This window comes from Thermobia domestica, chromosome 8, assembly GCF_964235325.1.
Source record: "Thermobia domestica chromosome 8, izTheDome1.hap1.1, whole genome shotgun sequence".
NCBI classification, from domain to species: domain Eukaryota; kingdom Metazoa; phylum Arthropoda; class Insecta; order Zygentoma; family Lepismatidae; genus Thermobia; species Thermobia domestica.
Genome location: NC_137461.1, coordinates 43,591,194 through 43,618,133, shown reverse-complemented (window position 1 = coordinate 43,618,133; position 26,940 = coordinate 43,591,194). Strand labels below are relative to the sequence as shown.

Here is a 26,940-nt window from a genome sequence, read left to right as displayed (position 1 = left end):
ACGCGGAGAAACCAACACTAAAGTTTCGTCTACAAAAACGTTGCACTTCTGTCACATTTTTTTTTTTTTTTTTTGTGTGTAATAACGACGAACTGAGGTAATATGATGTTCTGTGCTTCAACGCTCCATTGCGACTGAGCATATAACGTGGCATTCTTTCCTTTTTCGGTTGATATTAGGGATGGGCAAAACCGGTTTTTATAAAAACCGGAAACCGGTTTCTAGAAAAACAGAAACCCGAAAAACCGACATTTCTGTTTTCTAAAAAAAGCGGTTCGGTTCGGCTTTTTACCGAAACCGGTTTCGGTTTTCTCCAAAAACCGGCTCAGTTTTCATCGAAACTTGTTTCGGTGAAAACCTTTGGAAAACACATAAAACTATTTCTGTGGAAACGAATTCGGTTTCCGGAGAACAACGAAACACTATTCTGCTCAGAAATAGAACACATTTTGGAAAAAAAACTAGAACCGGTTTTTGAAGAAAATCGGATACAGTGAGAAACCGAACTGGTTTTGGAGAAAACCGAAACCTGTTTTGGAGAAAACCGAAAAACCGGTTTTTGTGCGCACCACTAGTTGATACCCTGCCGTGTGAGTCAGCTCAGTGCCACCCTATATCCCTCAAAAACATTTCTCTGATGATTTTCATAGTGGGATACAAAGATTACAATTGCTAAAGATGTGGACAGGAAATTATGTTGAAAAGTTACAGAAATATTACGAGGTGTGTTCAAAAAATATTTTTCCCCGCGTAAAACCATTGAAGCGCGGGATACTTTTTTCAGTGTTGATGCAGAGGAGACACTCATGCGCAGTCGTGAATTTTTCCTGCCTGCAGAAACTATCACTCCCTGGCAGTTGACCAACGAGTGAAGACGTACAGTGAGCGGTCATCGGGTTTAAGTTTGTTGTAAAATGACAGAAAAATTTGAGCAGTGATAGTACACCAAAATTTCCCCCAAAACTTGGCGAACCAAGCGGAAACCATTCAATCGAATCGGTACATTCAATTTTGAACGAGGATTTGGGAATGAAGAGAGTGTCCGCGAAATTTGATTTAGGCTTTCATCGCCCACATGCCTACTGACCCGACATGGCTTCGTGTCGCTTCTGGTTATTTCCCGAGCTGAAAATGCTACTAAAAAAGGACCTGATTTGAGTCAAGAGAAATCATGTGGAATGTTGGCGGTACGGTTGCTCACCATTCCAAAAACTGCATTCTAGAAGTGTTTCCAACAATGGCGGAAGCACTGGGAGAAGTGTGATCATTACCAAGGAGATTACTTTGAAGGGATTCAGCGTTTTAGATTTCCAAATCAATAAATGCATTTTTGCCAACCAAAGGTTCACAAAACCTCGTATAATTGGAAAATTGAACACACCCCGTATAATTGGAAAATTGAACACACCTCGTATAATTGGAAAATTGAAAACTGCGGGAGAGAAAACGACACGTAATTTTGATATTGTACCTTTTAAAACTAAAAAAAAAAAAAGAAAAAAATTAGCGAACTCTAGTTAAGGAATTATTTATGTTTGATTGATTAATATCTGTCTTCAGCACCGAGGCTACGTGAGATAGTACCAATTATTTTAAGTGCGATATGAATTTGTATCCCACGCAAGTATTAACACCTAAAATCGAACCCGGAATCATGCGCGCAGAAACCACCTGCATTTGTCACTTGGATTCGGGGGGAACAAACCCGATGGCACAACTTTCTTTGTCTTTCTGCGACGGCCTTTCGTAGAGTCAAAAATTTTCTGAAGGAATTATTCAAAAATTTTCTGCAGAAGAAACACTTGTTATTGTTAAAAATACGCTTTACGCGACAGAAAACAGTTCAAACTATATTTGTGCGAGTCATCCATGCATTTAGGACATCTACACATAGCAGGCATGTTTTTACACTTTTCTGTTGGCTATATTTTTTTTTTCTTCTGGCAATTTTTCTGCACAGGCGCGGAAAATTTTCTGCGATCATATCGCAGATCGAGGAATGTTCTGCTATGGATGGGGGGGAGGACAAGTAATGTTGAGAATGTTACATTATTAAGAAATTTACTTGGAAACGTTAATTGTTTATCATTGGATAAATTTCTTTGAACTTTAAAGTCAAAAAGTCAGACCTTTAACAAGTCAGAAGCTAAAGTAATACATCGGTGGAGACACCCGGTCGAAAAAAGTGTAAAAGCTGTTTTTCAGGAAAATATCATGAGTGAGGTTTTTCTGGGATTGCCTCATTCACACCAGGTAAAATGCCGGGATGGTACCTAACATATAGGTCCCAGACCGCTACCATCCTTCCCCAGTCCTTGCTTCCTTCCTTTTCCTCGGATAGTGGGATCGCTGAGGAAGGAAGCACTTCTCATACGTGACGGCATAATATGGCTTAGATAGCAAAAGCCCAGAAATCTAACTCCAAAATCCTTCTTTCGGAAACTAAAATAATAAAAAATGTTCGTATTAAAAAAAAAAGTAATAAATTCTTACCTAAGAAAAACAAGTAGCGTGAACGTAATAATTCTTCATATCCTGCTTTTGTTACGATTTCGTGGATCCCAAGTGAGACACCCATGAAATAGCAGAAGCAACTGATGACCTTCAGAGCTTCGTGTAAAAAAGAAGTTGATTCAGAAAGCAGAAAATTATAGTCACAAAAAACTAATGGCTACTAGTCATGTGACTTCTAATTATGTGTCTTACCGCCAATAAAAATATAAGAAATACACTTCAGTGTGTGTGTGAATGTGTGTGTGGATCGCATAGTCGCAGAGAGGAACAAACTTAGGAAATACGTAGGTGAATTATAAGGTTTTAAATAATATACTCTGTCACTAGGGGTGTAGTTGCGGGATGGCAGATGGGGGCCCGAGCCACCTAAACGGTCTTCCTCCTCAATATAGGGTTAGTCTGTAATATTTACAACAAATTAATAATAATAAAAAATAATTTTAAACCACCTCAACGTTACGAAGCTTAACCCACCGAACGTTCAAGTACTTCTTAAGAACTGAAATTAATAACACATGAAAAAAGATCTGTGTACCGAACACCAGGATATAGATTGGATGCATTGTGTTAGACAGAATTCAAATTTCGAAACACCAGGCCAATCAACTGTGCCAGTTTTTTTTGTTATAGGCAAAAAACTTGAGTGATTTTCAATAAAAAGAAAAGATCTGGTAGTTGACTCCAGAAGATGGATTCGATGTATTTTATTACACAGATTCCAAATTTTGAAACCACAGGAATACTGACCTTTTCAATTCTTTGTTATGGGCGAAAAACAAGTGATTTTGAATAAAAAAAAGATCTGGCAGTGAACCCCAAGGTATGAATTCTATGTATTTTATTACAAAGATTACAAATTTTGAAACCACAGGAATATTGACCTTTTCAATTTTTTGTTATGGGCGAAAAACAAGTGATTTTGAATAAAAGAAAGATCTGGCAGTGAACCCCAAGGTATGAATTCTATGTATTTTATTACAAAGATTCCAAATTTTGAAACCACAGGAATATTGAACCTTTCAATTTTTGGTTATGGGCGAAAAACAAGTGATTTTGAATAAAAGAAAGATCTGGCAGTGAACCCCAAGGTATGAATTTTATGTATTTTATTACAAAGATTCCAAATTTTGAAACCACAGGAATATTGACCTTTTCAATTTTTTGTTATGGGCGAAAAAAAAGTGATTTTGAATAAAAAAAAAGATCTGGCAGTGAACCCCAAGGTATGAATTCTATGTATTTTATTACAAAGATTCCAAATTTTGAAACCACAGGAATATTGACCTTTTCAATTTTTTGTTATGGGCGAAAAACAAGTGATTTTGAATAAAAAAAAGATCTGGCAGTGAACCCCAAGGTATGAATTCTATGTATTTTATTACAAAGATTCCAAATTTTGAAACCACAGGAATATTGACCTTTTCAATTTTTTGTTATGGGCGAAAAACAAGTGATTTTGAATAAAAAAAAGATCTGGCAGTGAACCCCAAGGTATGAATTCTATGTATTTTATTACAAAGATTCCAAATTTTGAAACCACAGGAATATTGACCTTTTCAATTTTTTGTTATGGGCGAAAAACAAGTGATTTTCAATAAAAAAAAGATCTGGCAGTGAACCCCAAGGTATGAATTCTATGTATTTTATTACAAAGATTCCAAATTTTGAAACCACAGGAATATTGACCTTTTCAATTTTTTGTTATGGGCGAAAAACAAGTGATTTTGAATAAAAAAAACATCTGGCAGTGAACCCCAAGGTATGAATTCTATGTATTTTATTACAAAGATTCCAAATTTTGAAACCACAGGAATATTGACCTTTTCAATTTTTTGTTATGGGCGAAAAACAAGTGATTTTGAATAAAAAAAAGATCTGGCAGTGAACCCCAAGGTATGAATTCTATGTATTTTATTACAAAGATTCCAAATTTTGAAACCACAGAAATATTGAACTTTTCAATTTTTTGTTATGGGCGAAAAACAAGTGATTTTGAATAAAAGAAAGATCTGGCAGTGAACCCCAAGGTATGAATTCTATGTATTTTATTACAAAGATTCCAAATTTTGAAACCACAGGAATATTGACCTTTTCAATTTTTTGTTATGGGCGAAAAACAAGTGATTTTGAATAAAAGAAAGATCTGGCAGTGAACCCCAAGGTATGAATTCTATGTATTTTATTACAAAGATTCCAAATTTTGAAACCACAGGAATATTGACCTTTTCAAATTTTTGTTATGGGTGAAAAACAAGTGATTTTGAATGAAAGAAAGATCTGGCAGTGAACCCCAAGGTATGAATTCTATGTATTTTATTACAAAGATTCCAAATTTTGAAACCACAGGAATATTGACCTTTTAATTTTTTGTTATGGGCGAAAAACAAGTGATTTTTAATAAAAGAAAGATCTGGCAGTGAACCCCAAGGTATGAATTCTATGTATTTTATTACAAAGATTCCAAATTTTGAAACCACAGGAATATTGACCTTTTCAATTTTTTGTTATGAGCGAAAAACAAGTGATTTTGAATAAAAGAAAGATCTGGCAGTGAACCCCAAGGTATGAATTCTATGTATTTTATTACAAAGATTCCAAATTTTGAAACCACAGGAATATTGACCTTTTCAATTTTTTGTTATGGGCGAAAAACAAGTGATTTTGAATAAAAGAAAGATCTGGCAGTGAACCCCAAGGTATGAATTCTATGTATTTTATTACAAAGATTCCAAATTTTGAAACCACAGGAATATTGAACTTTTCAATTTTTTGTTATGGGCGAAAAACAAGTGATTTTGAAAAAAAGAAAGATCTGGCAGTGAACCCCAAGGTATGAATTCTATGTATTTTATTACAAAGATTCCAAATTTTGAAACCACAGGAATATTGACCTTTTCAATTTTTTGTTATGGGCGAAAAACAAGTGATTTTCAATAAAAGAAAGATCTGGCAGTGAACCCCAAGGTATGAATTCTATGTATTTTATTACAAAGATTCCAAATTTTGAAACCACAGGAATATTGACCTTTTCAATTTTTTGTTATGGGCGAAAAACAAGTGATTTTGAATAAAAAAGAGATCTGGCAGTGAACCCCAAGGTATGAATTCTATGTATTTTATTACAAAGATTCCAAATTTTGAAACCACAGGAATATTGACCTTTTCAATTTTTTGTTATGGGCGAAAAACAAGTGATTTTGAATAAAAGAAAGATCTGGCAGTGAACCCCAAGGTATGAATTCTATGTATTTTATTACAAAGATTCCAAATTTTGAAACCACAGGAATATTGACCTTTTCAATTTTTTGTTATGGGCGAAAAACAAGTGATTTTGAATAAAAGAAAGATCTGGCAGTGAACCACAAGGTATGAATTCTATGTATTTTATTACAAAGATTCCAAATTTTGAAACCACACGAATATTGACCTTTTCAATTTTTTGTTATGGGCGAAAAAGAAGTGATTTTGAATAAAAGAAAGATCTGGAAGTGAACCCCAAGGTATGAATTCTATGTATTTTATTACAAAGATTCCAAATTTTGAAACCACAGGAATATTGACCTTTTCAATTTTTTGTTATGGGCGAATAACAAGTGATTTTGAATAAAAGAAAGATCTGGCAGTGAATCCCAAGGTATGAATTCTATGTATTTTATTACAAAGATTCCAAATTTTGAAACCACAGGAATATTGAACTTTTCAATTTTTTTTATGGGCGAAAAACAAGTGATTTTGAATAAAAGAAAGATCTGGCAGTGAACCCCAAGGTATGAATTCGATGTATTTTATTACAAAGATTCCAAATTTTGAAACCACAGGAATATTGACCTTTTCAATTTTTTGTTATGGGCGAAAAACAAGTGATTTTGAATAAAAGAAAGATCTGGCAGTGAACCCCAAGGTATGAATTCTATGTATTTTATTACAAAGATTCCAAATTTTGAAACCACAGAAATATTGAACTTTTCAATTTTTTGTTATGGGCGAAAAACAAGTGATTTTGAATAAAAAAAAGATCTGGCAGTGAACCCCAAGGTATGAATTCTATGTATTTTATTACAAAGATTCCAAATTTTGAAACCACAGGAATATTGAACTTTTCAATTTTTTGTTATGGGCGAAAAACAAGTGATTTTGAATAAAAAAAAAGATCTGGCAGTGAACCCCAAGGTATGAATTCTATGTATTTTATTACAAAGATTCCAAATTTTGAAACCACAGGAATATTGACCTTTTCAATTTTTTGTTATGGGCGAAAAACAAGTGATTTTGAATAAAAAAAAGATCTGGCAGTGAACCCCAAGGTATGAATTCTATGTATTTTATTACAAAGATTCCAAATTTTGAAACCACAGGAATATTGACCTTTTCAATTTTTTGTTATGGGCGAAAAACAAGTGATTTTGAATAAAAAAAGGATCTGGCAGTGAACCCCAAGGTATGAATTCTATGTATTTTATTACAAAGATTCCAAATTTTGAAACCACAGGAATATTGACCTTTTCAATTTTTTGTTATGGGCGAAAAACAAGTGATTTTGAATAAAAGAAAGATCTGGCAGTGAACCCCAAGGTATGAATTCTATGTATTTTATTACAAAGATTCCAAATTTTGAAACCACAGGAATATTGACCTTTTCAATTTTTTGTTATGAGCGAAAAACAAGTGATTTTGAATAAAAGAAAGATCTGGCAGTGAACCCCAAGGTATGAATTCTATGTATTTTATTACAAAGATTCCAAATTTTGAAACCACAGGAATATTGAACTTTTCAATTTTTTGTTATGGGCGAAAAACAAGTGATTTTGAATAAAAAAAAGATCTGGCAGTGAACCCCAAGGTATGAATTCTATGTATTTTATTACAAAGATTCCAAATTTTGAAACCACAGGAATATTGACCTTTTCAATTTTTTGTTATGGGCGAAAAACAAGTGATTTTGAATAAAAGAAAGATCTGGCAGTGAACCCGAAGGTATGAATTCTATGTATTTTATTACAAAGATTCCAAATTTTGAAACCACAGGAATATTGAACTTTTCAATTTTTTGTTATGGGCGAAAAACAAGTGATTTTGAATAAAAAAAAGATCTGGCAGTGAACCCCAAGGTATGAATTCTATGTATTTTATTACAAAGATTCCAAATTTTGAAACCACAGGAATATTGACCTTTTCAATTTTTTGTTATGGGCGAAAAACAAATGATTTTGAATAAAAAAAAGATCTGGCAGTGAACCCCAAGGTATGAATTCTATGTATTTTATTACAAAGATTCCAAATTTTGAAACCACAGGAATATTGACCTTTTCAATTTTTTGTTATGGGCGAAAAACAAGTGATTTTGAATAAAAGAAAGATCTGGCAGTGAACCCCAAGGTATGAATTCTATGTATTTTATTACAAAGATTCCAAATTTTGAAACCACAGGAATATTGAACTTTTCAATTTTTTGTTATGGGAGAAAAACTTGAGTGATTTTGAATTAAACAAAAGATCTGGCAGTGGACCCCAAGGTATGAATTCTATGTATTTTATTACACAGATTCCAAATTTTGAAACCCCAGGACGATTGAAATTATCAAATTTGTTTTATGGGCGAAAAACTTGAGTGATTTCGAGTTAGAAAAAAAGATCTGGCAGTGAACCCCAAGGTATGAATTCGATGTATTTTATTACACAGGTTCCAAATTTCGAAACCCCAAGACGATTGACCTTTTCAATTTTTTTGTTATGGGCGAAAAATGAGTGATTTTGAATTAGGAAAAAAGATCTGGCAGTGAACCCCAAGGTATGAATTCGATGTATTTTATTACACAGATTCCAAATTTCGAAACCCCAGAACGATTGACCTTTTCAATTTTTTGTTATGGGCGAAAACCTTGAGTGATTTTGAATAAAAAAAATCTGGCAGTGAACCCTAAGGTATGAATTCGATGTATATTATTACACAGGTTAAAAATTTCGAAACCCCAGGACGATTGACCTTTTCAATTTTTTGTTATGGGCGAAAACCTTGAGTGATTTTGAATAAAAAAAGATCTGGCAGTGAACCCCAAGGTATGAATTCTATGTATTTTATTACAAAGATTCCAAATTTTGAAACCACAGGAATATTGACCTTTTCAATTTTTTGTTATGGGCGAAAAACAAGTGATTTTGAATAAAAAAAAAGATCTGGCAGTGAACCCCAAGGTATGAATTCTATGTATTTTATTACAAAGATTCCAAATTTTGAAACCACAGGAATATTGAACTTTTCAATTTTTTGTTATGGGCGAAAAACAAGTGATTTTGAATAAAAAAAGATCTGGCAGTGAACCCCAAGGTATGAATTCTATGTATTTTATTACAAAGATTCCAAATTTTGAAACCACAGGAATATTGACCTTTTCAATTTTTTGTTATGGGCGAAAAACAAGTGATTTTGAATAAAAAAAAGATCTGGCAGTGAACCCCAAGGTATGAATTCTATGTATTTTATTACAAAGATTCCAAATTTTGAAACCACAGGAATATTGACCTTTTCAATTTTTTGTTATGGGCGAAAACCAAGTGATTTTGAATAAAAAAAAGATCTGGCAGTGAACCCCAAGGTATGAATTCTATGTATTTTATTACAAAGATTCCAAATTTTGAAACCACAGGAATATTGAACTTTTCAATTTTTTGTTATGGGCGAAAAACAAGTGATTTTGAATAAAAGAAAGATCTGGCAGTGAACCCCAAGGTATGAATTCTATGTATTTTATTACAAAGATTCCAAATTTTGAAACCACAGGAATATTGAACTTTTCAATTTTTTGTTATGGGCGAAAAACAAGTGATTTTGAATAAAAGAAAGATCTGGCAGTGAACCCCAAGGTATGAATTCTATGTATTTTATTACAAAGATTCCAAATTTTGAAACCACAGGAATATTGACCTTTTCAATTTTTTGTTATGGGCGAAAAACAAGTGATTTTGAATAAAAGAGAGATCTGGCAGTGAACCCCAAGGTATGAATTCTATGTATTTTATTACAAAGATTCCAAATTTTGAAACCACAGGAATATTGACCTTTTCAATTTTTTGTTATGGGCGAAAAACAAGTGATTTTGAATAAAAGAGAGATCTGGCAGTGAACCCCAAGGTATGAATTCTATGTATTTTATTACAAAGATTCCAAATTTTGAAACCACAGGAATATTGACCTTTTCAATTTTTTGTTATGGGCGAAAAACAAGTGATTTTGAATAAAAGAAAGATCTGGCAGTGAACCCCAAGGTATGAATTCTATGTATTTTATTACAAAGATTCCAAATTTTGAAACCACAGGAATATTGACCTTTTCAATTTTTTGTTATGGGCGAAAAACAAGTGATTTTGAATAAAAGAAAGATCTGGCAGTGAACCCCAAGGTATGAATTCTATGTATTTTATTACAAAGATTCCAAATTTTGAAACCACACGAATATTGACCTTTTCAATTTTTTGTTATGGGCGAAAAAGAAGTGATTTTGAATAAAAGAAAGATCTGGCAGTAAACCCCAAGGTATGAATTCTATGTATTTTATTACAAAGATTCCAAATTTTGAAACCACAGGAATATTGACCTTTTCAATTTTTTGTTATGGGCGAAAAACAAGTGATTTTGAATAAAAGAAAGATCTGGCAGTGAATCCCAAGGTATGAATTCTATGTATTTTATTACAAAGATTCCAAATTTTGAAACCACAGGAATATTGACCTTTTCAATTTTTTTTATGGGCGAAAAACAAGTGATTTTGAATAAAAGAAAGATCTGGCAGTGAACCCCAAGGTATAAATTCGATGTATTTTATTACAAAGATTCCAAATTTTGAAACCACAGGAATATTGACCTTTTCAATTTTTTGTTATGGGCGAAAAACAAGTGATTTTGAATAAAAGAAAGATCTGGCAGTGAACCCCAAGGTATGAATTCTATGTATTTTATTACAAAGATTCCAAATTTTGAAACCACAGAAATATTGAACTTTTCAATTTTTTGTTATGGGCGAAAAACAAGTGATTTTGAATAAAAAAAAGATCTGGCAGTGAACCCCAAGGTATGAATTCTATGTATTTTATTACAAAGATTCCAAATTTTGAAACCACAGGAATATTGAACTTTTCAATTTTTTGTTATGGGCGAAAAACAAGTGATTTTGAATAAAAAAAAAGATCTGGCAGTGAACCCCAAGGTATGAATTCTATGTATTTTATTACAAAGATTCCAAATTTTGAAACCACAGGAATATTGACCTTTTCAATTTTTTGTTATGGGCGAAAAACAAGTGATTTTGAATAAAAAAAAGATCTGGCAGTGAACCCCAAGGTATGAATTCTATGTATTTTATTACAAAGATTCCAAATTTTGAAACCACAGGAATATTGACCTTTTCAATTTTTTGTTATGGGCGAAAAACAAGTGATTTTGAATAAAAAAAAGGATCTGGCAGTGAACCCCAAGGTATGAATTCTATGTATTTTATTACAAAGATTCCAAATTTTGAAACCACAGGAATATTGACCTTTTCAATTTTTTGTTATGGGCGAAAAACAAGTGATTTTGAATAAAAGAAAGATCTGGCAGTGAATCCCAAGGTATGAATTCTATGTATTTTATTACAAAGATTCCAAATTTTGAAACCACAGGAATATTGACCTTTTCAATTTTTTGTTATGGGCGAAAAACAAGTGATTTTGAATAAAAGAAAGATCTGGCAGTGAACCCCAAGGTATGAATTCTATGTATTTTATTACAAAGATTCCAAATTTTGAAACCACAGGAATATTGACCTTTTCAATTTTTTGTTATGGGCGAAAAACAAGTGATTTTGAATAAAAAAAAGATCTGGCAGTGAACCCCAAGGTACGAATTCTATGTATTTTATTACAAAGATTCCAAATTTTGAAACCACAGGAATATTGACCTTTTCAATTTTTTGTTATGGGCGAAAAACAAGTGATTTTGAATAAAAGAAAGATCTGGCAGTGAACCCGAAGGTATGAATTCTATGTATTTTATTACAAAGATTCCAAATTTTGAAACCACAGGAATATTGAACTTTTCAATTTTTTGTTATGGGCGAAAAACAAGTGATTTTGAATAAAAAAAAGATCTGGCAGTGAACCCCAAGGTATGAATTCTATGTATTTTATTACAAAGATTCCAAATTTTGAAACCACAGGAATATTGACCTTTTCAATTTTTTGTTATGGGCGAAAAACAAGTGATTATGAATAAAAAAAAGATCTGGCAGTGAACCCCAAGGTATGAATTCTATGTATTTTATTACAAAGATTCCAAATTTTGAAACCACAGGAATATTGACCTTTTCAATTTTTTGTTATGGGCGAAAAACAAGTGATTTTGAATAAAAGAAAGATCTGGCAGTGAACCCCAAGGTATGAATTCTATGTATTTTATTACAAAGATTCCAAATTTTGAAACCACAGGAATATTGAACTTTTCAATTTTTTGTTATGGGCGAAAAACTTGAGTGATTTTGAATTAAACAAAAGATCTGGCAGTGGACCCCAAGGTATGAATTCTATGTATTTTATTACACAGATTCCAAATTTTGAAACCCCAGGACGATTGAAATTATCAAATTTTTGTTATGGGCGAAAAACTTGAGTGATTTCGAGTTAGAAAAAAAGATCTGGCAGTGAACCCCAAGGTATGAATTCGATGTATTTTATTACACAGGTTCCAAATTTCGAAACCCCAAGACGATTGACCTTTTCAATTTTTTTGTTATGGGCGAAAAATGAGTGATTTTGAATTAGGAAAAAAGATCTGGCAGTGAACCCCAAGGTATGAATTCGATGTATTTTATTACACAGATTCCAAATTTCGAAACCCCAGAATTATTGACCTTTTCAATTTTTTGTTATGGGCGAAAACCTTGAGTGATTTTGAATAAAAAAAGATCTGGCAGTGAACCCTAAGGTATGAATTCGATGTATATTATTACACAGGTTAAAAATTTCGAAACCCCAGGACGATTGACCTTTTCAATTTTTTGTTATGGGCGAAAACCTTGAGTGATTTTGAATAAAAAAAGATCTGGCAGTGAACCCCAAGGTATGAATTCTATGTATTTTATTACAAAGATTCCAAATTTTGAAACCACAGGAATATTGACCTTTTCAATTTTTTGTTATGGGCGAAAAACAAGTGATTTTGAATAAAAAAAAGATCTGGCAGTGAACCCCAAGGTATGAATTCTATGTATTTTATTACAAAGATTCCAAATTTTGAAACCACAGGAATATTGAACTTTTCATTTTTTTGTTATGGGCGAAAAACAAGTGATTTTGAATAAAAAAAGATCTGGCAGTGAACCCCAAGGTATGAATTCTATGTATTTTATTACAAAGATTCCAAATTTTGAAACCACAGGAATATTGACCTTTTCAATTTTTTGTTATGGGCGAAAAACAAGTGATTTTGAATAAAAAAAAGATCTGGCAGTGAACCCCAAGGTATGAATTCTATGTATTTTATTACAAAGATTCCAAATTTTGAAACCACAGGAATATTGACCTTTTCAATTTTTTGTTATGGGCGAAAAACAAGTGATTTTGAATAAAAAAAAGATCTGGCAGTGAACCCCAAGGTATGAATTCTATGTATTTTATTACAAAGATTCCAAATTTTGAAACCACAGGAATATTGACCTTTTCAATTTTTTGTTATGGGCGAAAAACAAGTGATTTTGAATAAAAAAAGGATCTGGCAGTGAACCCCAAGGTATGAATTCTATGTATTTTATTACAAAGATTCCAAATTTTGAAACCACAGGAATATTGACCTTTTCAATTTTTTGTTATGGGCGAAAAACAAGTGATTTTGAATAAAAGAAAGATCTGGCAGTGAACCCCAAGGTATGAATTCTATGTATTTTATTACAAAGATTCCAAATTTTGAAACCACAGGAATATTGACCTTTTCAATTTTTTGTTATGAGCGAAAAACAAGTGATTTTGAATAAAAGAAAGATCTGGCAGTGAACCCCAAGGTATGAATTCTATGTATTTTATTACAAAGATTCCAAATTTTGAAACCACAGGAATATTGAACTTTTCAATTTTTTGTTATGGGCGAAAAACAAGTGATTTTGAATAAAAAAAAGATCTGGCAGTGAACCCCAAGGTATGAATTCTATGTATTTTATTACAAAGATTCCAAATTTTGAAACCACAGGAATATTGACCTTTTCAATTTTTTGTTATGGGCGAAAAACAAGTGATTTTGAATAAAAGAAAGATCTGGCAGTGAACCCGAAAGTATGAATTCTATGTATTTTATTACAAAGATTCCAAATTTTGAAACCACAGGAATATTGAACTTTTCAATTTTTTGTTATGGGCGAAAAACAAGTGATTTTGAATAAAAAAAAGATCTGGCAGTGAACCCCAAGGTATGAATTCTATGTATTTTATTACAAAGATTCCAAATTTTGAAACCACAGGAATATTGACCTTTTCAATTTTTTGTTATGGGCGAAAAACAAATGATTTTGAATAAAAAAAAGATCTGGCAGTGAACCCCAAGGTATGAATTCTATGTATTTTATTACAAAGATTCCAAATTTTGAAACCACAGGAATATTGACCTTTTCAATTTTTTGTTATGGGCGAAAAACAAGTGATTTTGAATAAAAGAAAGATCTGGCAGTGAACCCCAAGGTATGAATTCTATGTATTTTATTACAAAGATTCCAAATTTTGAAACCACAGGAATATTGAACTTTTCAATTTTTTGTTATGGGAGAAAAACTTGAGTGATTTTGAATTAAACAAAAGATCTGGCAGTGGACCCCAAGGTATGAATTCTATGTATTTTATTACACAGATTCCAAATTTTGAAACCCCAGGACGATTGAAATTATCAAATTTGTTTTATGGGCGAAAAACTTGAGTGATTTCGAGTTAGAAAAAAAGATCTGGCAGTGAACCCCAAGGTATGAATTCGATGTATTTTATTACACAGGTTCCAAATTTCGAAACCCCAAGACGATTGACCTTTTCAATTTTTTTGTTATGGGCGAAAAATGAGTGATTTTGAATTAGGAAAAAAGATCTGGCAGTGAACCCCAAGGTATGAATTCGATGTATTTTATTACACAGATTCCAAATTTCGAAACCCCAGAACGATTGACCTTTTCAATTTTTTGTTATGGGCGAAAACCTTGAGTGATTTTGAATAAAAAAAGATCTGGCAGTGAACCCCAAGGTATGAATTCTATGTATTTTATTACAAAGATTCCAAATTTTGAAACCACAGGAATATTGACCTTTTCAATTTTTTGTTATGGGCGAAAAACAAGTGATTTTGAATAAAAAAAAGATCTGGCAGTGAACCCCAAGGTATGAATTCTATGTATTTTATTACAAAGATTCCAAATTTTGAAACCACAGGAATATTGACCTTTTCAATTTTTTGTTATGGGCGAAAAACAAGTGATTTTGAATAAAAAAAAAGATCTGGCAGTGAACCCCAAGGTATGAATTCTATGTATTTTATTACAAAGATTCCAAATTTTGAAACCACAGGAATATTGAACTTTTCAATTTTTTGTTATGGGCGAAAAACAAGTGATTTTGAATAAAAAAAGATCTGGCAGTGAACCCCAAGGTATGAATTCTATGTATTTTATTACAAAGATTCCAAATTTTGAAACCACAGGAATATTGACCTTTTCAATTTTTTGTTATGGGCGAAAAACAAGTGATTTTGAATAAAAAAAAGATCTGGCAGTGAACCCCAAGGTATGAATTCTATGTATTTTATTACAAAGATTCCAAATTTTGAAACCACAGGAATATTGACCTTTTCAATTTTTTGTTATGGGCGAAAACCAAGTGATTTTGAATAAAAAAAAGATCTGGCAGTGAACCCCAAGGTATGAATTCTATGTATTTTATTACAAAGATTCCAAATTTTGAAACCACAGGAATATTGAACTTTTCAATTTTTTGTTATGGGCGAAAAACAAGTGATTTTGAATAAAAGAAAGATCTGGCAGTGAACCCCAAGGTATGAATTCTATGTATTTTATTACAAAGATTCCAAATTTTGAAACCACAGGAATATTGAACTTTTCAATTTTTTGTTATGGGCGAAAAACAAGTGATTTTGAATAAAAGAAAGATCTGGCAGTGAACCCCAAGGTATGAATTCTATGTATTTTATTACAAAGATTCCAAATTTTGAAACCACAGGAATATTGACCTTTTCAATTTTTTGTTATGGGCGAAAAACAAGTGATTTTGAATAAAAGAGAGATCTGGCAGTGAACCCCAAGGTATGAATTCTATGTATTTTATTACAAAGATTCCAAATTTTGAAACCACAGGAATATTGACCTTTTCAATTTTTTGTTATGGGCGAAAAACAAGTGATTTTGAATAAAAGAGAGATCTGGCAGTGAACCCCAAGGTATGAATTCTATGTATTTTATTACAAAGATTCCAAATTTTGAAACCACAGGAATATTGACCTTTTCAATTTTTTGTTATGGGCGAAAAACAAGTGATTTTGAATAAAAGAAAGATCTGGCAGTGAACCCCAAGGTATGAATTCTATGTATTTTATTACAAAGATTCCAAATTTTGAAACCACAGGAATATTGACCTTTTCAATTTTTTGTTATGGGCGAAAAACAAGTGATTTTGAATAAAAGAAAGATCTGGCAGTGAACCCCAAGGTATGAATTCTATGTATTTTATTACAAAGATTCCAAATTTTGAAACCACAGGAATATTGACCTTTTCAATTTTTTGTTATGGGCGAAAAACAAGTGATTTTGAATAAAAGAAAGATCTGGCAGTGAATCCCAAGGTATGAATTCTATGTATTTTATTACAAAGATTCCAAATTTTGAAACCACAGGAATATTGACCTTTTCAATTTTTTTTATGGGCGAAAAACAAGTGATTTTGAATAAAAGAAAGATCTGGCAGTGAACCCCAAGGTATAAATTCGATGTATTTTATTACAAAGATTCCAAATTTTGAAACCACAGGAATATTGACCTTTTCAATTTTTTGTTATGGGCGAAAAACAAGTGATTTTGAATAAAAGAAAGATCTGGCAGTGAACCCCAAGGTATGAATTCTATGTATTTTATTACAAAGATTCCAAATTTTGAAACCACAGAAATATTGAACTTTTCAATTTTTTGTTATGGGCGAAAAACAAGTGATTTTGAATAAAAAAAAGATCTGGCAGTGAACCCCAAGGTATGAATTCTATGTATTTTATTACAAAGATTCCAAATTTTGAAACCACAGGAATATTGAACTTTTCAATTTTTTGTTATGGGCGAAAAACAAGTGATTTTGAATAAAAAAAAAGATCTGGCAGTGAACCCCAAGGTATGAATTCTATGTATTTTATTACAAAGATTCCAAATTTTGAAACCACAGGAATATTGACCTTTTCAATTTTTTGTTATGGGCGAAAAACAAGTGATTTTGAATAAAAAAAAGATCTGGCAGTGAACCCCAAGGTATGAATTCTATGTATTTTATTACAAAGATTCCAAATTTTGAAACCACAGGAATATTGACCTTTTCAATTTTTTGTTATGGGCGAAAAACAAGTGATTTTGAATAAAAAAAAGGATCTGGCAGTGAACCCCAAGGTATGAATTCTATGTATTTTATTACAAAGATTCCAAATTTTGAAACCACAGGAATATTGACCTTTTCAATTTTTTGTTATGGGCGAAAAACAAGTGATTTTGAATAAAAGAAAGATCTGGCAGTGAATCCCAAGGTATGAATTCTATGTATTTTATTACAAAGATTCCAAATTTTGAAACCACAGGAATATTGACCTTTTCAATTTTTTGTTATGGGCGAAAAACAAGTGATTTTGAATAAAAGAAAGATCTGGCAGTGAACCCCAAGGTATGAATTCTATGTATTTTATTACAAAGATTCCAAATTTTGAAACCACAGGAATATTGACCTTTTCAATTTTTTGTTATGGGCGAAAAACAAGTGATTTTGAATAAAAAAAAGATCTGGCAGTGAACCCCAAGGTACGAATTCTATGTATTTTATTACAAAGATTCCAAATTTTGAAACCACAGGAATATTGACCTTTTCAATTTTTTGTTATGGGCGAAAAACAAGTGATTTTGAATAAAAGAAAGATCTGGCAGTGAACCCGAAGGTATGAATTCTATGTATTTTATTACAAAGATTCCAAATTTTGAAACCACAGGAATATTGAACTTTTCAATTTTTTGTTATGGGCGAAAAACAAGTGATTTTGAATAAAAAAAAGATCTGGCAGTGAACCCCAAGGTATGAATTCTATGTATTTTATTACAAAGATTCCAAATTTTGAAACCACAGGAATATTGACCTTTTCAATTTTTTGTTATGGGCGAAAAACAAGTGATTATGAATAAAAAAAAGATCTGGCAGTGAACCCCAAGGTATGAATTCTATGTATTTTATTACAAAGATTCCAAATTTTGAAACCACAGGAATATTGACCTTTTCAATTTTTTGTTATGGGCGAAAAACAAGTGATTTTGAATAAAAGAAAGATCTGGCAGTGAACCCCAAGGTATGAATTCTATGTATTTTATTACAAAGATTCCAAATTTTGAAACCACAGGAATATTGAACTTTTCAATTTTTTGTTATGGGCGAAAAACTTGAGTGATTTTGAATTAAACAAAAGATCTGGCAGTGGACCCCAAGGTATGAATTCTATGTATTTTATTACACAGATTCCAAATTTTGAAACCCCAGGACGATTGAAATTATCAAATTTTTGTTATGGGCGAAAAACTTGAGTGATTTCGAGTTAGAAAAAAAGATCTGGCAGTGAACCCCAAGGTATGAATTCGATGTATTTTATTACACAGGTTCCAAATTTCGAAACCCCAAGACGATTGACCTTTTCAATTTTTTTGTTATGGGCGAAAAATGAGTGATTTTGAATTAGGAAAAAAGATCTGGCAGTGAACCCCAAGGTATGAATTCGATGTATTTTATTACACAGATTCCAAATTTCGAAACCCCAGAATTATTGACCTTTTCAATTTTTTGTTATGGGCGAAAACCTTGAGTGATTTTGAATAAAAAAAGATCTGGCAGTGAACCCTAAGGTATGAATTCGATGTATATTATTACACAGGTTAAAAATTTCGAAACCCCAGGACGATTGACCTTTTCAATTTTTTGTTATGGGCGAAAACCTTGAGTGATTTTGAATAAAAAAAGATCTGGCAGTGAACCCCAAGGTATGAATTCTATGTATTTTATTACAAAGATTCCAAATTTTGAAACCACAGGAATATTGACCTTTTCAATTTTTTGTTATGGGCGAAAAACAAGTGATTTTGAATAAAAAAAAGATCTGGCAGTGAACCCCAAGGTACGAATTCTATGTATTTTATTACAAAGATTCCAAATTTTGAAACCACAGGAATATTGAACTTTTCATTTTTTTGTTATGGGCGAAAAACAAGTGATTTTGAATAAAAAAAGATCTGGCAGTGAACCCCAAGGTATGAATTCTATGTATTTTATTACAAAGATTCCAAATTTTGAAACCACAGGAATATTGACCTTTTCAATTTTTTGTTATGGGCGAAAAACAAGTGATTTTGAATAAAAAAAAGATCTGGCAGTGAACCCCAAGGTATGAATTCTATGTATTTTATTACAAAGATTCCAAATTTTGAAACCACAGGAATATTGACCTTTTCAATTTTTTGTTATGGGCGAAAAACAAGTGATTTTGAATAAAAAAAAGATCTGGCAGTGAACCCCAAGGTATGAATTCTATGTATTTTATTACAAAGATTCCAAATTTTGAAACCACAGGAATATTGACCTTTTCAATTTTTTGTTATGGGCGAAAAACAAGTGATTTTGAATAAAAAAAGGATCTGGCAGTGAACCCCAAGGTATGAATTCTATGTATTTTATTACAAAGATTCCAAATTTTGAAACCACAGGAATATTGACCTTTTCAATTTTTTGTTATGGGCGAAAAACAAGTGATTTTGAATAAAAGAAAGATCTGGCAGTGAACCCCAAGGTATGAATTCTATGTATTTTATTACAAAGATTCCAAATTTTGAAACCACAGGAATATTGACCTTTTCAATTTTTTGTTATGAGCGAAAAACAAGTGATTTTGAATAAAAGAAAGATCTGGCAGTGAACCCCAAGGTATGAATTCTATGTATTTTATTACAAAGATTCCAAATTTTGAAACCACAGGAATATTGAACTTTTCAATTTTTTGTTATGGGCGAAAAACAAGTGATTTTGAATAAAAAAAAGATCTGGCAGTGAACCCCAAGGTATGAATTCTATGTATTTTATTACAAAGATTCCAAATTTTGAAACCACAGGAATATTGACCTTTTCAATTTTTTGTTATGGGCGAAAAACAAGTGATTTTGAATAAAAGAAAGATCTGGCAGTGAACCCGAAAGTATGAATTCTATGTATTTTATTACAAAGATTCCAAATTTTGAAACCACAGGAATATTGAACTTTTCAATTTTTTGTTATGGGCGAAAAACAAGTGATTTTGAATAAAAAAAAGATCTGGCAGTGAACCCCAAGGTATGAATTCTATGTATTTTATTACAAAGATTCCAAATTTTGAAACCACAGGAATATTGACCTTTTCAATTTTTTGTTATGGGCGAAAAACAAATGATTTTGAATAAAAAAAAGATCTGGCAGTGAACCCCAAGGTATGAATTCTATGTATTTTATTACAAAGATTCCAAATTTTGAAACCACAGGAATATTGACCTTTTCAATTTTTTGTTATGGGCGAAAAACAAGTGATTTTGAATAAAAGAAAGATCTGGCAGTGAACCCCAAGGTATGAATTCTATGTATTTTATTACAAAGATTCCAAATTTTGAAACCACAGGAATATTGACCTTTTCAATTTTTTGTTATGGGCGAAAAACAAGTGATTTTGAATAAAAAAAAGATCTGGCAGTGAACCCCAAGGTACGAATTCTATGTATTTTATTACAAAGATTCCAAATTTTGAAACCACAGGAATATTGACCTTTTCAATTTTTTGTTATGGGCGAAAAACAAGTGATTTTGAATAAAAGAAAGATCTGGCAGTGAACCCGAAGGTATGAATTCTATGTATTTTATTACAAAGATTCCAAATTTTGAAACCACAGGAATATTGAACTTTTCAATTTTTTGTTATGGGCGAAAAACAAGTGATTTTGAATAAAAAAAAGATCTGGCAGTGAACCCCAAGGTATGAATTCTATGTATTTTATTACAAAGATTCCAAATTTTGAAACCACAGGAATATTGACCTTTTCAATTTTTTGTTATGGGCGAAAAACAAGTGATTATGAATAAAAAAAAGATCTGGCAGTGAACCCCAAGGTATGAATTCTATGTATTTTATTACAAAGATTCCAAATTTTGAAACCACAGGAATATTGACCTTTTCAATTTTTTGTTATGGGCGAAAAACAAGTGATTTTGAATAAAAGAAAGATCTGGCAGTGAACCCCAAGGTATGAATTCTATGTATTTTATTACAAAGATTCCAAATTTTGAAACCACAGGAATATTGAACTTTTCAATTTTTTGTTATGGGCGAAAAACTTGAGTGATTTTGAATTAAACAAAAGATCTGGCAGTGGACCCCAAGGTATGAATTCTATGTATTTTATTACACAGATTCCAAATTTTGAAACCCCAGGACGATTGAAATTATCAAATTTTTGTTATGGGCGAAAAACTTGAGTGATTTCGAGTTAGAAAAAAAGATCTGGCAGTGAACCCCAAGGTATGAATTCGATGTATTTTATTACACAGGTTCCAAATTTCGAAACCCCAAGACGATTGACCTTTTCAATTTTTTTGTTATGGGCGAAAAATGAGTGATTTTGAATTAGGAAAAAAGATCTGGCAGTGAACCCCAAGGTATGAATTCGATGTATTTTATTACACAGATTCCAAATTTCGAAACCCCAGAATTATTGACCTTTTCAATTTTTTGTTATGGGCGAAAACCTTGAGTGATTTTGAATAAAAAAAGATCTGGCAGTGAACCCTAAGGTATGAATTCGATGTATATTATTACACAGGTTAAAAATTTCGAAACCCCAGGACGATTGACCTTTTCAATTTTTTGTTATGGGCGAAAACCTTGAGTGATTTTGAATAAAAAAAGATCTGGCAGTGAACCCCAAGGTATGAATTCTATGTATTTTATTACAAAGATTCCAAATTTTGAAACCACAGGAATATTGACCTTTTCAATTTTTTGTTATGGGCGAAAAACAAGTGATTTTGAATAAAAAAAAGATCTGGCAGTGAACCCCAAGGTATGAATTCTATGTATTTTATTACAAAGATTCCAAATTTTGAAACCACAGGAATATTGAACTTTTCATTTTTTTGTTATGGGCGAAAAACAAGTGATTTTGAATAAAAAAAGATCTGGCAGTGAACCCCAAGGTATGAATTCTATGTATTTTATTACAAAGATTCCAAATTTTGAAACCACAGGAATATTGACCTTTTCAATTTTTTGTTATGGGCGAAAAACAAGTGATTTTGAATAAAAAAAAGATCTGGCAGTGAACCCCAAGGTATGAATTCTATGTATTTTATTACAAAGATTCCAAATTTTGAAACCACAGGAATATTGACCTTTTCAATTTTTTGTTATGGGCGAAAAACAAGTGATTTTGAATAAAAAAAAGATCTGGCAGTGAACCCCAAGGTATGAATTCTATGTATTTTATTACAAAGATTCCAAATTTTGAAACCACAGGAATATTGACCTTTTCAATTTTTTGTTATGGGCGAAAAACAAGTGATTTTGAATAAAAAAAGGATCTGGCAGTGAACCCCAAGGTATGAATTCTATGTATTTTATTACAAAGATTCCAAATTTTGAAACCACAGGAATATTGACCTTTTCAATTTTTTGTTATGGGCGAAAAACAAGTGATTTTGAATAAAAGAAAGATCTGGCAGTGAACCCCAAGGTATGAATTCTATGTATTTTATTACAAAGATTCCAAATTTTGAAACCACAGGAATATTGACCTTTTCAATTTTTTGTTATGAGCGAAAAACAAGTGATTTTGAATAAAAGAAAGATCTGGCAGTGAACCCCAAGGTATGAATTCTATGTATTTTATTACAAAGATTCCAAATTTTGAAACCACAGGAATATTGAACTTTTCAATTTTTTGTTATGGGCGAAAAACAAGTGATTTTGAATAAAAAAAAGATCTGGCAGTGAACCCCAAGGTATGAATTCTATGTATTTTATTACAAAGATTCCAAATTTTGAAACCACAGGAATATTGACCTTTTCAATTTTTTGTTATGGGCGAAAAACAAGTGATTTTGAATAAAAGAAAGATCTGGCAGTGAACCCGAAAGTATGAATTCTATGTATTTTATTACAAAGATTCCAAATTTTGAAACCACAGGAATATTGAACTTTTCAATTTTTTGTTATGGGCGAAAAACAAGTGATTTTGAATAAAAAAAAGATCTGGCAGTGAACCCCAAGGTATGAATTCTATGTATTTTATTACAAAGATTCCAAATTTTGAAACCACAGGAATATTGACCTTTTCAATTTTTTGTTATGGGCGAAAAACAAATGATTTTGAATAAAAAAAAGATCTGGCAGTGAACCCCAAGGTATGAATTCTATGTATTTTATTACAAAGATTCCAAATTTTGATACCACAGGAATATTGACCTTTTCAATTTTTTGTTATGGGCGAAAAACAAGTGATTTTGAATAAAAGAAAGATCTGGCAGTGAACCCCAAGGTATGAATTCTATGTATTTTATTACAAAGATTCCAAATTTTGAAACCACAGGAATATTGAACTTTTCAATTTTTTGTTATGGGAGAAAAACTTGAGTGATTTTGAATTAAACAAAAGATCTGGCAGTGGACCCCAAGGTATGAATTCTATGTATTTTATTACACAGATTCCAAATTTTGAAACCCCAGGACGATTGAAATTATCAAATTTGTTTTATGGGCGAAAAACTTGAGTGATTTCGAGTTAGAAAAAAAGATCTGGCAGTGAACCCCAAGGTATGAATTCGATGTATTTTATTACACAGGTTCCAAATTTCGAAACCCCAAGACGATTGACCTTTTCAATTTTTTTGTTATGGGCGAAAAATGAGTGATTTTGAATTAGGAAAAAAGATCTGGCAGTGAACCCCAAGGTATGAATTCGATGTATTTTATTACACAGATTCCAAATTTCGAAACCCCAGAACGATTGACCTTTTCAATTTTTTGTTATGGGCGAAAACCTTGAGTGATTTTGAATAAAAAAAGATCTGGCAGTGAACCCTAAGGTATGAATTCGATGTATATTATTACACAGGTTAAAAATTTCGAAACCCCAGGACGATTGACCTTTTCAATTTTTTGTTATGGGCGAAAACCTTGAGTGATTTTGAATAAAAAAAGATCTGGCAGTGAACCCCAAGGTATGAATTCTATGTATTTTATTACAAAGATTCCAAATTTTGAAACCACAGGAATATTGACCTTTTCAATTTTTTGTTATGGGCGAAAAACAAGTGATTTTGAATAAAAAAAAAGATCTGGCAGTGAACCCCAAGGTATGAATTCTATGTATTTTATTACAAAGATTCCAAATTTTGAAACCACAGGAATATTGAACTTTTCAATTTTTTGTTATGGGCGAAAAACAAGTGATTTTGAATAAAAAAAGATCTGGCAGTGAACCCCAAGGTATGAATTCTATGTATTTTATTACAAAGATTCCAAATTTTGAAACCACAGGAATATTGACCTTTTCAATTTTTTGTTATGGGCGAAAAACAAGTGATTTTGAATAAAAAAAAGATCTGGCAGTGAACCCCAAGGTATGAATTCTATGTATTTTATTACAAAGATTCCAAATTTTGAAACCACAGGAATATTGACCTTTTCAATTTTTTGTTATGGGCGAAAACCAAGTGATTTTGAATAAAAAAAAGATCTGGCAGTGAACCCCAAGGTATGAATTCTATGTATTTTATTACAAAGATTCCAAATTTTGAAACCACAGGAATATTGAACTTTTCAATTTTTTGTTATGGGCGAAAAACAAGTGATTTTGAATAAAAGAAAGATCTGGCAGTGAACCCCAAGGTATGAATTCTATGTATTTTATTACAAAGATTCCAAATTTTGAAACCACAGGAATATTGAACTTTTCAATTTTTTGTTATGGGCGAAAAACAAGTGATTTTGAATAAAAGAAAGATCTGGCAGTGAACCCCAAGGTATGAATTCTATGTATTTTATTACAAAGATTCCAAATTTTGAAACCACAGGAATATTGACCTTTTCAATTTTTTGTTATGGGCGAAAAACAAGTGATTTTGAATAAAAGAGAGATCTGGCAGTGAACCCCAAGGTATCAATTCTATGTATTTTATTACAAAGATTCCAAATTTTGAAACCACAGGAATATTGACCTTTTCAATTTTTTGTTATGGGCGAAAAACAAGTGATTTTGAATAAAAGAGAGATCTGGCAGTGAACCCCAAGGTATGAATTCTATGTATTTTATTACAAAGATTCCAAATTTTGAAACCACAGGAATATTGACCTTTTCAATTTTTTGTTATGGGCGAAAAACAAGTGATTTTGAATAAAAGAAAGATCTGGCAGTGAACCCCAAGGTATGAATTCTATGTATTTTATTACAAAGATTCCAAATTTTGAAACCACAGGAATATTGACCTTTTCAATTTTTTGTTATGGGCGAAAAACAAGTGATTTTGAATAAAAGAAAGATCTGGCAGTGAACCCCAAGGTATGAATTCTATGTATTTTATTACAAAGATTCCAAATTTTGAAACCACACGAATATTGACCTTTTCAATTTTTTGTTATGGGCGAAAAAGAAGTGATTTTGAATAAAAGAAAGATCTGGCAGTGAACCCGAAGGTATGAATTCTATGTATTTTATTACAAAGATTCCAAATTTTGAAACCACAGGAATATTGACCTTTTCAATTTTTTGTTATGGGCGAAAAACAAGTGATTTTGAATAAAAGAAAGATCTGGCAGTGAATCCCAAGGTATGAATTCTATGTATTTTATTACAAAGATTCCAAATTTTGAAACCACAGGAATATTGACCTTTTCAATTTTTTTTATGGGCGAAAAACAAGTGATTTTGAATAAAAGAAAGATCTGGCAGTGAACCCCAAGGTATAAATTCGATGTATTTTATTACAAAGATTCGAAATTTTGAAACCACAGGAATATTGACCTTTTCAATTTTTTGTTATGGGCGAAAAACAAGTGATTTTGAATAAAAGAAAGATCTGGCAGTGAACCCCAAGGTATGAATTCTATGTATTTTATTACAAAGATTCCAAATTTTGAAACCACAGAAATATTGAACTTTTCAATTTTTTGTTATGGGCGAAAAACAAGTGATTTTGAATAAAAAAAAGATCTGGCAGTGAACCCCAAGGTATGAATTCTATGTATTTTATTACAAAGATTCCAAATTTTGAAACCACAGGAATATTGAACTTTTCAATTTTTTGTTATGGGCGAAAAACAAGTGATTTTGAATAAAAAAAAAGATCTGGCAGTGAACCCCAAGGTATGAATTCTATGTATTTTATTACAAAGATTCCAAATTTTGAAACCACAGGAATATTGACCTTTTCAATTTTTTGTTATGGGCGAAAAACAAGTGATTTTGAATAAAAAAAAGATCTGGCAGTGAACCCCAAGGTATGAATTCTATGTATTTTATTACAAAGATTCCAAATTTTGAAACCACAGGAATATTGACCTTTTCAATTTTTTGTTATGGGCGAAAAACAAGTGATTTTGAATAAAAAAAAGGATCTGGCAGTGAACCCCAAGGTATGAATTCTATGTATTTTATTACAAAGATTCCAAATTTTGAAACCACAGGAATATTGACCTTTTCAATTTTTTGTTATGGGCGAAAAACAAGTGATTTTGAATAAAAGAAAGATCTGGCAGTGAACCCCAAGGTATGAATTCTATGTATTTTATTACAAAGATTCCAAATTTTGAAACCACAGGAATATTGACCTTTTCAATTTTTTGTTATGGGCGAAAAACAAGTGATTTTGAATAAAAGAAAGATCTGGCAGTGAACCCCAAGGTATGAATTCTATGTATTTTATTACAAAGATTCCAAATTTTGAAACCACAGGAATATTGACCTTTTCAATTTTTTGTTATGGGCGAAAAACAAGTGATTTTGAATAAAAAAAAGATCTGGCAGTGAACCCCAAGGTATGAATTCTATGTATTTTATTACAAAGATTCCAAATTTTGAAACCACAGGAATATTGACCTTTTCAATTTTTTGTTATGGGCGA

At 31.5% G+C, this 26,940-nt stretch overlaps 1 pseudogene across 3 annotated transcripts in view; it reads right to left on the bottom strand.

Moving 5' to 3' along the window:
* LOC145691704 (glucose dehydrogenase [FAD, quinone] pseudogene) overlaps positions 1-26,940 on the bottom strand; it is a 158,785-nt pseudogene that overhangs the window by 38,793 nt on the left and 93,052 nt on the right. The window contains exon 1 of one of the 3 annotated variants that reach the window (XR_014132500.1): positions 2,494-2,623. The exons of the other annotated variants lie outside the window; for them this stretch is intronic. The product of XR_014132500.1 is annotated as a glucose dehydrogenase [FAD, quinone] pseudogene, transcript variant X1 (transcript). Of the gene's footprint in view, positions 1-2,493; positions 2,624-26,940 lie in introns of those variants that run through there. 3 annotated transcript variants of the gene reach the window in all.